This window comes from Protopterus annectens, chromosome 1.part0 (assembly GCF_019279795.1).
Source record: "Protopterus annectens isolate FY-2018-M chromosome 1.part0, PAN1.0, whole genome shotgun sequence".
NCBI lineage: Eukaryota > Metazoa > Chordata > Ceratodontiformes > Protopteridae > Protopterus > Protopterus annectens.
This window is the reverse complement of record NC_056725.1, coordinates 1,897,618,587-1,897,631,167: the sequence shown is the minus strand read 5'-3', so window position 1 is coordinate 1,897,631,167 and position 12,581 is coordinate 1,897,618,587.

The window sequence follows — 12,581 nt, the reverse complement described above, 5'->3', positions numbered from 1 at the left end:
GATATAGGTTAGTAAATGGTCGCTAAGGTCATCAGGGAGAGTGCCAGCTGTGTACAGTTGGGGTTGGTTATTAACTAGGATCCAGTCTAGGATACTTTCCCTGTTGGTCAGTTTGTTTATCCTAGTGGGAGAGATTATGGTCTGTTTAAACCCAGATAAGTTTATAGGGGTGGGGGGGTTCGGAGGAGCAGGGGTGCCAGTTGGTATTGAAGTCACCAAGAACAATGGTTTCTTGGGGATAGGTAGTGGATAACCAGTAAAGGATATCCCCTAGGGTAATTAAGTTGTTGCCTGATGGAATGCATGCACAGACAATGTTCAAGCATTTGTTCTGGTTAATCTGTAGTTTGGTTATGAGGAGTTCTGCATTATTGAATTGGGGTGGTTAAATGGTGCCTCTATTAACAGTTTGAGTATTTTTGTAAAGGACTGCTATCCCACCTCCTTTCCTTGTAGTGTGGTCTAACCGGTGAATATTATATCCTGGAGGTAGTATTTCATTATCAGTAGTGCTAGGTTTTAGCCAGGTTTCCATAAAACACATAATGTCAGGGGAGTGGGTTGCTAGGAGGGCGTGTAGGTTGGGAATCTTATTGTTAATACTTCTAATATTTAGGTGAAATGCTAGGAGTGAACTAGTGGGCATAGAAAGGGGAAGCTTGACTGTGGGGGTTGTGGTAGGGGAGTGAAGGTTATTAGGTGGGGGCAGGCCAGGGTTGGGATGAATGTCCCCATGTGTTATAAGGTTATAGTGACAGGATGCTCTAAGCTTTAGGAGTTTATTTATAAGTTTTATATAGTCTTTGTCTTTAGGATTATGTTTTGTAGTTTTGCCCTGGGTGATATTTTATTGAGGGTGGTAGATTTGGTGTGCTGGGGATGGTAAAGTGTTTGGTGTTATGTGTGAAGTCGTAGGTGGCTGTTTGACCATTTAGGTAGTGAATACCACGGTCAAGTTTTTGTTTGTAGGCATACGATGGTAAAATAGAAATAGTACAGGCAGTAGGGTAATTAGTAATTTTTTTACTTGTTTGCATTTTGTTAGGGGGGTGGGCCAAGTTAGATGGTTGATTGTGCTAACAGGGTGTGGAAGAATGGATGAGAAGGAAATGGGTTAAGGGGGAGGGCTGTTCAGTGATGTATGAAACTTTGATTGGTACTTAGCATGAGGGGAGTGGCTAAATTTAGTTTAAATGTAGCACTAGTTGTGGCAGGTGGGAATTGGGGGCAGGGAGTAGAGAGGAGCGAGCTCGAGTGCAGCGAGGGTGAGCAGAGCAGGGCTAACACTGACTCCAAGTATTTCCTTAGTCTTTTGGTATGTATGGTTGTACCTTAAACTAACTTTTTGACTGTATTTATAATTTATTTTACACCAAATTATAGGCTATGATTAAGCTGTATTTATACACTTGCAGGATAATTTTATAGCTGCAGAGTATAATTTGCAGGGCTATGTGAGGGAGAAAAGAGTGAAATTATTGTGTTCAGGGTATTATTTTATGTGTAAGAAATAAGATACTAGGGGCAAACTAGCTAATTTAAACAATATGGAAGGAGTTAAATCACTGTGGGAGACAGCCTAAAAGGTGCCTTTAGACCCAGGTCAGCAGTATTCAGTACATTGTTTTTTTTTTGTTTTCTTTAATACAGTAAAAGGTATTAACCTTATCCAATTGCAGGTCCAACTTCAGAGTCTTGCACAAGGGTTTCTCAGGGTAGCGTCCTTTCAGGCAGGAGATTCTTTTACTCAGATAGTTTGAGGAGGTCTGCCTAGAAACAAAAATTGTTAGGAGTAAGAACCTTATCAGCACACATAACTAGTCACAAGCAAGCAGGCATTTCATATTCACTTAAACTATGAATTATATGGTAATCAGGAGCTCTGTAGAGCTATGAAGCACAGTATTTGCTTCTATCTAAATGTATGGGTCTGCATACAGTGAAATATGCAATTCTAGAGTTAATTCTGGGCTTTACAGCACTGCTCTGTGTTCTTAAACAGACAACACTCAATAAAGAGAGTCATTGAGGGAAAAGGCACATGTTAAGCTAGCAAAATACACAATGAAGCCATGTACAAAGCATTGTAATCATTTAAAACTGAGGTAATCTTTCCCACTTTACAGAATATTTATACTTCGAATATGGGAAAGTTCTCCTGCAAGCAGCAATATCTTCAGAAGTAACACAGAAGGTAAAGGCAGTAATGTAAGAGAGTACCAAATGATATGCAAACATGAGTTTCTGAAGTTTGCTTGGTGCACTATTTATTTTATTTATTTATTTATTTATTTTATCCAACTACTTCATCTTTTACTATCTCCCCTAATCTCTTTACTACCTCTACCTCCAATCTATATAAACTATCCATAATACAGAATTTTAAACCTTCCCACAAAGCTAAGTCAAAACTATACAAACTCCATCTAGCATCTACTACACACTCTCTCCTCACTAAAAACCTACTTTGTTCTGGAGATATCCATCCCATCCCTGGACCCTCTTCTTCTCTCCCCACCCTCACTCTCCCCAAAACTACCTCTGCACTGTCCCCATCTTACTCCTCTAACAGTCACCAACCTCAGTCACAACAATCATCTCCATCCAAATACTTAACTATTTACTCATTGAATATTCAGAGTCTAGCAAATAAAGTTACTGAGCTGCACTCATGGATAGCTCTCAATACCCCTTACATCCTCTCCCTATCTGAAACCTGGCTCAAGCCACAAATCTCAAATAGTGAAATACTCCCACCAGGTTATAATATTGTCTGATCCACTAGACCTGTAAAACAAAGGGGGTGGCATGGCCATCCTTTACTCAAACAACCTTTACCTCTCACCTTACCCTTCCCCAATTCCTGAATTCCTCCCAGCTGAAATCATCATCCTTAACTGCCATCTGAATCCCCACAAAAAACCTGCAATTGCCTCTATCTACCTTCCTCCTGGTAACAATCTGTCCATTCTTGAAAACATCCTATCCTGGTTCTCCCACAACATACCATATGAGACACATCCTTGGTGATGTCAACATTGATTGGTCCAAACTCACAACTGACTCCCCCCAACTCAGTATCCACCTACACGGCTTCCACCAACTTATAACATCTCCCACTTGCTTCCATAAAAATTCCACCTGCAGCTCCATCATAGACTGGATCCTTACCAATTCCCCACACCAATACCACAATCCCATCCCCTTACCTGACTCCCTCAGTGATCATCTCCCTACCACCATCTTAAGACACTACTCCCATATTCCTAAACCCCACCTTATCAAAAACTGTTGAAAACTATTGACTTTCAATTCATCCCAATTTAACTCCATTCTTCACAACATAGATTGGTCCATGCTAAAACACCTCCCCCTAAATGATGCTGTAAGCACATTCAATAGCATCTTCATGAATATTCTAAACTCCTTAGCTCCCTCTAGGAATATCAGAGTAAAAAACATCATGCTCCCTGGTTCTCCAGGGAGACTAGGTCCTTTATGAAACAAAGAGATAGTGCTTAGAAAACCTGGACTAAAACTAAACAACAACCTCTTCTTCAAAAATACAAGCAACTGAGGAACCTTGCAAAAAAACATACAACTAATGACAAAAAGTTATACTATAGCTCTGCTCAGCTTTACAACAAATCCAATCCTCAAAAATTTTGGTCAACTCTCAACAACATCCTCTATCCTGGAAAGCCCCCTAATTCCTCCCCATACCCTAGCTCTTCCTCAGGAAAAAGTTACCCTCCTGAATAAACACTTTATCTCTTCCATTCAAAATCTGGTAACCTCTAAGCCAAACTCTACTTCAACACCCACCCCTCCAAGTCCCACTAACACAACTTTGTTTTCATTTGAGCCAGTTCTTATTACTTACATCAAATCTCTACTACTCAGGCTAAAACCTTGCTCTCCTTCCACTGACAGTCTATCTTCTACATTCCTCAAACTTGCTGCTGACTCAATTGCCTATCCTATATCTATACTAATTAATTGATCTATTCTGGAATCAACTTTCCCCACCCTTTGGAAATCTTTCTTTGCTATCCCTCTTCATAAAGGTGGAAACTCCACTGACCCTTCAAACTACCAACCCATTGCCATTCTGTCCCCCCTCTCCAAGATATTAGAAAAATGTATTCACTTGCAGCTTCTCATTCACCTCCTCACACACCACTTACTTACCCCTACCCAACATGGATTTCTTCCTAACCACAGCACCACCACTGCCCTCCTCTCCTTCACTCATATCATTACAGAGGCCCTAGACAACAATAAACTTATTTCCTGTCTCTTCCTAGATCTCTCCAAAGCCTTTGATACTGTCTCTCATCCTCTACTACTATCCAAACTCGCAAATCTCCACCTATCCCCCTCTGCACTTGCCTGGTTTAATAGTTACCTATCTGGCAGGGAACAATCTGTCAAATGGCTCTCATCCTCCTCACCTTTCCTTCCCATCTCCACTGGTGTTCCTCAAGGCTCCATCTTGGGACCCCTTTTGTTTAACATCTTCACCAATGATCTTTACACCTCATGCAAAAAATCCTCCCTTATTCAGTATGCCGATGACTCTACACTTATATCCATCTCAAATAACATTCCTGAACTACACTCCCTGACCCAACAAGCCCTACTATCCACTAAACAATGATTCTCTCACAACCTACTGATCCTAACTCCCAAAAAGACAAAACTCCTACTTTTCCTTCCCCGTTCTCTTTCTCATCACAAAACCTCCTTTTTATTACCTCTTCTAACAATACAACTATTCAACCTGACACCCACACAAAACTCCTAGGGGTCATTATCGATGACGAACTAAAGTTCAGCCTACACATACTCCAGTGTATAAAAAAAAAAAAAAACAAAAACTAGGTCTGCTATATCAGAATATAAAATTCCTAACCCCTGAATCTAGACTTATCTTGGGCTAGGCACTGCTCCGCCCCTCCCTCTTATATGCCACCCCAGTTCTTACCAATATCCAGGCCAACACTCTAAACAAACTCCAACAGACTTACCATAAAATAGCCAGATTCATTACTAACTCCCCATACAACTCACACAACTGCATTTCTTTAAACTCACTTCAATGGCCTGAACTTCCCCCAATTTCTGCTATCTTATCAATTTCATATGCTACACACTATTATTTATAAAACCTCCTTCTGTGCATCTCTATCTTCCTTAGTCTCAATCTACATCTCATCCCGGACCCTCCGTACTTCTAACCAACAATTACTTGATGTCTAATCACATCACCATAGTAGTCAGGAAATCCTTCTACATGGCACATCTCATCACAAAAGGTTTCTCATCCAGAAAAAAAGAGGTCATTGTTCCCCTCTACTCATCACTCATTAGACCCATTATAGAGTACAATTCCCCTTTTGGTATGTACCTCACAAGACATCTACAACAACTGGAAAGGCCGCAGAAATACCTCACAAAGAGGATTACTGGCCTCAAACCGATGCCCCACGCAGACCGTCTCAAAAAACTCCAGCTTTACTCAGTCACATATCACCTACTCAGAGGTGATCTCTGCCTAACATACAAAGCTATGTCAAACCCAGAGCTGTTGGACATGCTCCACTTAAAGAAATCCCAATCCCTCCGAGCTACACGCTCTAGGTGCCACCACAATAAACAGAACATGCCGGAGGGATAGATTCCTGTCCCAGAGACTTCCCATACTCTGGAATAAACTACCTATCTATATCAAACAAAGCTCTTCATTAGCACTCTTCAAGAAAAATCTTGATGATTGGATGGGAAATAGGAAATTCACCCCGGGGATCACCTTTGTGGCTCTGCTCGACAGTGGCACAGGAAAATAATTTTCTTGGGTGGCAAAAGCCAGAGTACCTTTTTGGTTGGGCTTGTATAGGCCACAGGGCCAATAGCCTAGCACCTACCTACCTATGAACCTACCACCCAATAAGGTCAGTAGGCAAACTACTCTACAAACACTCCCTTGCCCATGCTTGGAACAAACATCCGTTTGACTTACGTTCAATCTCCCACAACTCACACTTTAAAAATTAACTAAAAGTTTATTTTCTCAGTTCCAGGAACTGCCCTTGCCATGACCCCACCTAGTCTTCCTTCCCTTTATGCACCCTCAAAAGGTCCATACTTAGTACCTCATTACACTTCTCTCTCCGATGTGTCTACTATGAATTTGCATAATTTTATAAAAACAAAAAAAATTATTGTTGACCTATTGAAATTTATGCATGTAACTCAACATATGTGAATCTTTTTGCTATAACTGCTATTATATCAATATTGTTTAAAATTGTACTTGTTTAAAAATGTACTACCAGAACTTTTCTACTTGGGTCTCCACTGAAAATGGGCCACAAGCCCAGATGGACAAACCCGGTTAACAAATGTCAATAAATAAAATAAAATAAATTATGTTACATTTGTTGACCAGGATAGTCCGACTGCATACATGTCCATTTTCAGTGGAGGCCTGGGGAGAAAAGCTCCACAAAAGTAATATTAATAGTACAATAATACTCAAAGAGGGCAAAGAGGATGTAGATACATCATTTCAGAAGGTATAACACAGAAGGAATGGACTAGCACATGCTAAAGATTAGCAGAGCAAGAAAATAATATAAATAAATCAGTTCACAAATGTTTAGCACAATAGGAAAATGCTACAGTATACAAAAAGGTTGAACTCAGCAGACAAAACTGTACATTATGACATAACTCAACAGATCAATAGAACGACTGGCTTGCTAATAGTCAGTTAAGTAGAGAAAGACCAAGTTGTTGGATTGGGTTAGCCAGGGTTTAGGCAGGGCCAGAGCCAATTAAATTTAAAGTATATTTTGAGGCCTTTTTAAAATAGGGGTAGAGATGTTTCTTGGGTAAGAGCTGCAGGAAGTTGGTTCCAAATTTTACCAACTGAGTTTGCAAACAGGGAATCCCCTGCTGTGTCGTTGGATTTTAGGATTAGGACCAATAGTTTGTTGAAGGAATGAATTGGCCTGAGAGCATTATGTGGGCTGATAATACACTTGAGGGTTGGGGTATTATCAGGTTGGTTGAGTACTTTGTGTGCTACTGTAAGCTGGTTGAACTTCAAAAGGGAAGGAAATTCCAGCCAGTTAAGGTGAACAAGGCTGTTGTAATGGTGAGTCCTGTATGCCATACCAGTGGCAAATCTAGCTATATGGTAGTAACAGGAGGATAGTTTGTTGAGGTTAGTTTTAGAGAGGTTAATAAATACCGGTGAGGCATAGAGGAGAGTGGAGAGAAGATGGGTTCATGCAATAGCAACCCTAGCAAAAGGGGTGAGGAAAGGTTTGACCTTGTAGAGGGAGCCTAGTTTTTGTTAATGGACTTAATAGTGCAGTCAGTATGCATGTCAGTTTTGAAGTTATTGTCTGTTAGTACTCCTAGGAGCTTAGTTTGTTCATCTGGGGAGATGATTGTGCCATTGTTAGACTTAATAGTGAAGAATGGATGAGTGGATCTATGGGTAGGTGAGAAAAGTAGCAGCTTAGTTTTGTTGGGATTCTGGAGCAGTTGTCGACTAGTTAGCCAGTTTTCAATGTTGGGAAAGGTATTCTGGGTTAGGGATAGGAGATTTGTTTGTTAAGAGGAAGAACATATCAAGGTGGAATTGTCTGCAATTGGATACAGTGAGCATTTGGAATGGTAGTATGAAGGTCGTTTATGAAATTAGAGAAGAGGAGAGGTCCTAGTATAGAGCCTTGAGGGTCTCCTAGGGTGACCGGGAGATGGGATGACAGCTTGTCCTACCATAGGACAGCCTGCTGTCTACCACTTAGATATGACTGAAACCATTGTAGTGGGTGATGGTCTAAGAAGACAGCTTTCAGGGTACTGAGCAGTAGCTGACGGTTAACCATATAGATGGCCTTAGAAAGGTCCAGAAAGAGTGCTGATGTTATTTTGTTGCTGTTTTGATTAAGGTTGATGACATTAGTGAAAGATAAGAGAGCTAATGTGGTACTATGGTGCGGTCTGAAGCCATGCTGGGAGTCTGCGAGCAGTTTATTTTGGTTAAGGTTGCACATTAGTTGTTTGTGGACACATTTTTCCAATATTTTTGCTAGTGGTGAAAGAATGGTTATGGGTCTAAAGTTGGACAGTTCTATGGAACTGCCTCCTTTATGTAGGAGTATTACATGTGATATTTTCCATGTTGATGGAATGGTTGCCTCAGAGATGGATCTATTAATGAGGATTGAGACTGGGAGTGCGATGGCATCTGCAGCTAATTGCAGGTACTCAGCAGGGAGGTGGTCAGCTGCTAGAGTAGTGGGTTTTAGTTATTTGAGAAGGGCACAGATGAGGGTAGTAGGGCTAGGTTGAAAGCTAAAGGAGAGATGAGTCCTGGCAAGATTTGAGCTCTCTGTAGTGTTGTTTGAGATAAAGTGGTGGGGTATGGTGGGGGGGTTGGGATGGCTAGGAGTGAGTTCTGTGCCTAGTGCCTGGATAGTTTCAGTAAAGGAGCAATTGAATATGTTAGCAATTGCTTTTGGTGTTTTTCAAGGGCTGCTGATGGGGTGGGAGTGGTGGTATGGCCTGGCTGGAGGAGGTTGCTTGTTCCAGCCCAGAACATGTCAGGTTTGTTTTGATGCTTTTGTTGTAGGTGGGTATAGTAGCATTTCTTGTCTAATATGATGGATTCTTTAGTGTCATTCCTTAGATGACGGTATCTGAAGAGAGCTATTGGGTCTCTAGTAGTATGCCATATTTCTATGAGTTATTTTGGTTTTCGTAAGTCTAGTTAGCCATGGGGCAGTACTAGTTTTGGCACCATGGTGCGTATAGGGGCATGGGAGTTAAGGATATTGAGGAGTTTAGTATTAAAGAAGGCCATGGCCTCATCTAGTGGGAGTCTTTTAAGTTCTGACCAGTTGTAAGCCTTGAGATAATTTTGGAAGTTGTCTAGGTTAAAGTTTTTTTTGTTACGTGTCACTTTATTGGTGTGAAGATAGGTGTTCTCAGCTTTGTATTTAATGATATAGGTGAGGCAATGATCACTTAGGTCATCGGGTAGTGTGCCCAAATAGTGCATCTGTGGGTCATCATTGATCAGGATCCAGTCTAGGATACTACCTTTGTCTTTGTTTTTGCTATACCTAATGGGGGAGGATATGGTCTGAGTAAACCCATGAAGGTTTTTGTGATTACTGGGGGCTTCAGAGGAACAGGTATTCCAGTCGATGTTAAAGTCACCTAAGACTATGGTTTCTTGAGGATAATTGCAGGCTAGCTAGTGTAGAATATGTTCTAGGGTGCTGACATTCTTTCCAAGGGGTAAATACATGTTGACAATATATCTACATTTATTTTTATTTATTTGTAGTTTGGTGATGAGAATTTTAGCACTATTTACTTGGGGAAGCTGTTGGGTGTCAATAGTGACTGTAAGGTTGGACTTAAATAATACAGCTACCTCACCACCTTTCTTGGATTTCCTGTCCAACCTAAGGATGCAAATTCTTGTGTTAGGAAGTCACAACAATGCAGTTTGGAATCACTGATACTGCAAAGAAGATACAAAAATAAACAGAACATCACTTACACATGTGCAGTGTAAGAAGCAAGCATTTCTTTTCATTTAATATTTTGATATGAGTTAAAATTGTAATTCTAAAAAGACAGCTGAATGGCATGACCAAGATGACAGAGTGAAAGCAGCTGGAAGGAGCTCTGTAACTTTAAATATTTTCTGACTAAATTTGAGGATGGAAAGTTACATATCTGAGGTGTTTTATAAAGGAATATATTCTTGAAGTTATACAGAACCATGAATATAAAATTTTACCTCAAAAAATTCCAGTCAGAAAAATCATTTTAAAGATTTAGCAGTGAAGAGACCCGAAAAATGAGTTACTCAAAGACAAATGAACAGGACTCCTATTTCAAAAAGGGGATACAATCTTTGATACAGAACATGCAGTATATATTGTTGAAAAGAGATAAACTGGATTTGAAGATAGATAGATTATTTTAAAGAAGAATGTAAGAGCCAAATGGAGCATATGGAAAAATGTAATAAAAATGCACAGAAAACAAATTAGAGCTATGCAAGATGCTTTAAATGATCATGGGTGGACAATTTCAGATAATGAACTGCAGACTGAATCTCTTCTAAAACAGAATACTTGGCTTAGTGAAAAAGTGGGGAACTTGGAAAACAGACACAGAAGAAACAACATAAGGATTTATGGAATAGTGGAAAACATGAATGAGATAATAGGGTTGCTATCACCAGATTGAATGTTTAGGTTATTGAACATCTAAACATCAAACTGGTAAGACTGAAACTGAAAACCATGAACGGTGCAGGGAAAGACTTCCATTGCCCCAAAAAAAAAAAATGAAACCCAAATGAAGGGAGGGCTTCACCCCCACACACCCCTAACCAAATATACCAACTCCGAGATCACTCTACAGTAGACAAGATGGTAAAATCCAGCTTACGACCAAGGGAAAGCTTTCCCTGCGTTAAATTGGCCATTCGCAGTTTTCTGCTTTCGGTCTTACCAGTTCAGTGTTTAGGTGTTTGGTAACCTAAACATTCGATCTGGTGATATAGACCCAGCTAATATAGTTAATTATGTCTCTACGTGGTTACATAAATCTTTGAATCTACCTGAAGCCCTTTCATTTGGTACAGAAAGGATTCATAGGTCATTGGTCTCTCCTATGAAGAATGAAAATGCTCTTCCACATTCAAGTACTGCAAGGTTTATATCTAATATGAAAAAATTACTTAATTTTAAAAACTGCATAGTCCAGCCCTCCTATTAAGAGATGAGAAAACACTATTCATTTTGTCAACATGTACTCTACAAAAGTCATGAATAAAAGAAACACTTAGTTACACTCAATTAAGGAACTAAAGACCAAATGATTTAAGACAACTATTCTTTTAACACCAAGAATAAACATTCACCTCTCTGATTACATAACCACATGAAGCATCTGATTTTTTCTTAAAAATAAAATAATAACTCCTTCAGAAGATATGGACTGGAGGGTCTATATCATGAGAGCTTCATCTTAAAATGCTGACTCTCATTTGTTCGACATGAAAATGTCGAACTCCAAGTTTCCCGAATGGCCAAATCACTGATTTCTTTCTAATGGAAAGAAATCAGTTGCCCAAACACCAATGCCACACAAAAACAAACCTATTTAAGTGGGGGGCTTCACCCCCCACACCCCTCAACTAACTATTCTAACTCCAAGACCACACTACAGTCAGGGAAAGGGCAGGTATAACAGAACGGCCAACTGATTTCTTTCCGTTAGAAAGAAATAAGTGATTTGGCCGTTCGGGAAACTTGGAGTTCGACATTTTTGTGTCGAACAAATGAGAGTTGACATTTTAAGATGTCAATCTCATGATATAGACCCGGACTGGAGCACTACTACTCTTAAAAGGCAATGAGATGTTAACTGATGGAAGTCAAGTTCAACATCTAAGAAACTTGAGAATAAATTACTTTTTTATGTAGATCCATTAGAGGGGGTTTATATTTGTTAGTTCAGTTGCATGCTTAAAGAGGTATGGCTTTTTTTCAGTTTTAGTGTACTTGTGCTCCATCCTTAAACCTGCATGGGAAAGAAGTAAGTAAACCTAAGTATTAAAAGTAATTATTTATTTTCATATATTAACAATACTCACTAGCTAGAAAGTTAAATAGAACTTACATATAAAATGTTGATTGACTGTTATAGAGGTGAAATATTTCATCTAAATAAGAATTATAGTACCAAGTATAGTGTTTATAATAATTCTTAACATTTTATAGGTTTTTGTTTGCTTTATATAAAGTATTAATGAATTATGGTTCACATCATAAACTATAACATAGACACTAGTAGTAACATTTCTGGTTAATACACAACATTTGTCCAAGGTAATACGTTTATATAAAAGAGAACTAAGCCCTTAAGTGTGTAAATTGGTCTCCTCTACCGCCTCTTCTCTTATGTCTTGTGTCTATGAATGATTCATGTTTTAAATTGGGAACCCTGAAGTATTTTGATTTATATTATGAAGTTATAGCATTTAATTAATGTTGCATTTGGTTAGATTATTACAAGCAATGATTTATTTAATTTGATAATTTGCTTATGCCATATTAAGTTGCCATTGATTTCTATGCACAATTGTTAGTGACTAATGTATTTCTTTGGTTGTTTCTTTATTACTTCTTGTTTGCATCTCAGCAATTGAAAATGAGCTTACAATCTTTTCAGTTGTTCTAAAAAAAAGAAAACTTAACCAAAAGAATACTTACAGGCTTGCTGCCACCAACAAAAAACTGCTTTGGGGGAAAAGAAATGTTAAATGAAAAGGCATCAGACATCTTAACATCCTGCCATCATCAAGTGAAGATGACTCAAGTTAAATGGAACTTTTATGGGGGAAACTATGGGACTTATTTTTATTTATAATAGTTTGATCTCAAGTTTCTTTAATTTGATGTGGAAAGTAAATGTTAATTAAAGTAGTTTAAACACAAACAATTGCAATATATGGTTTCATTTGGGAAAAAGGG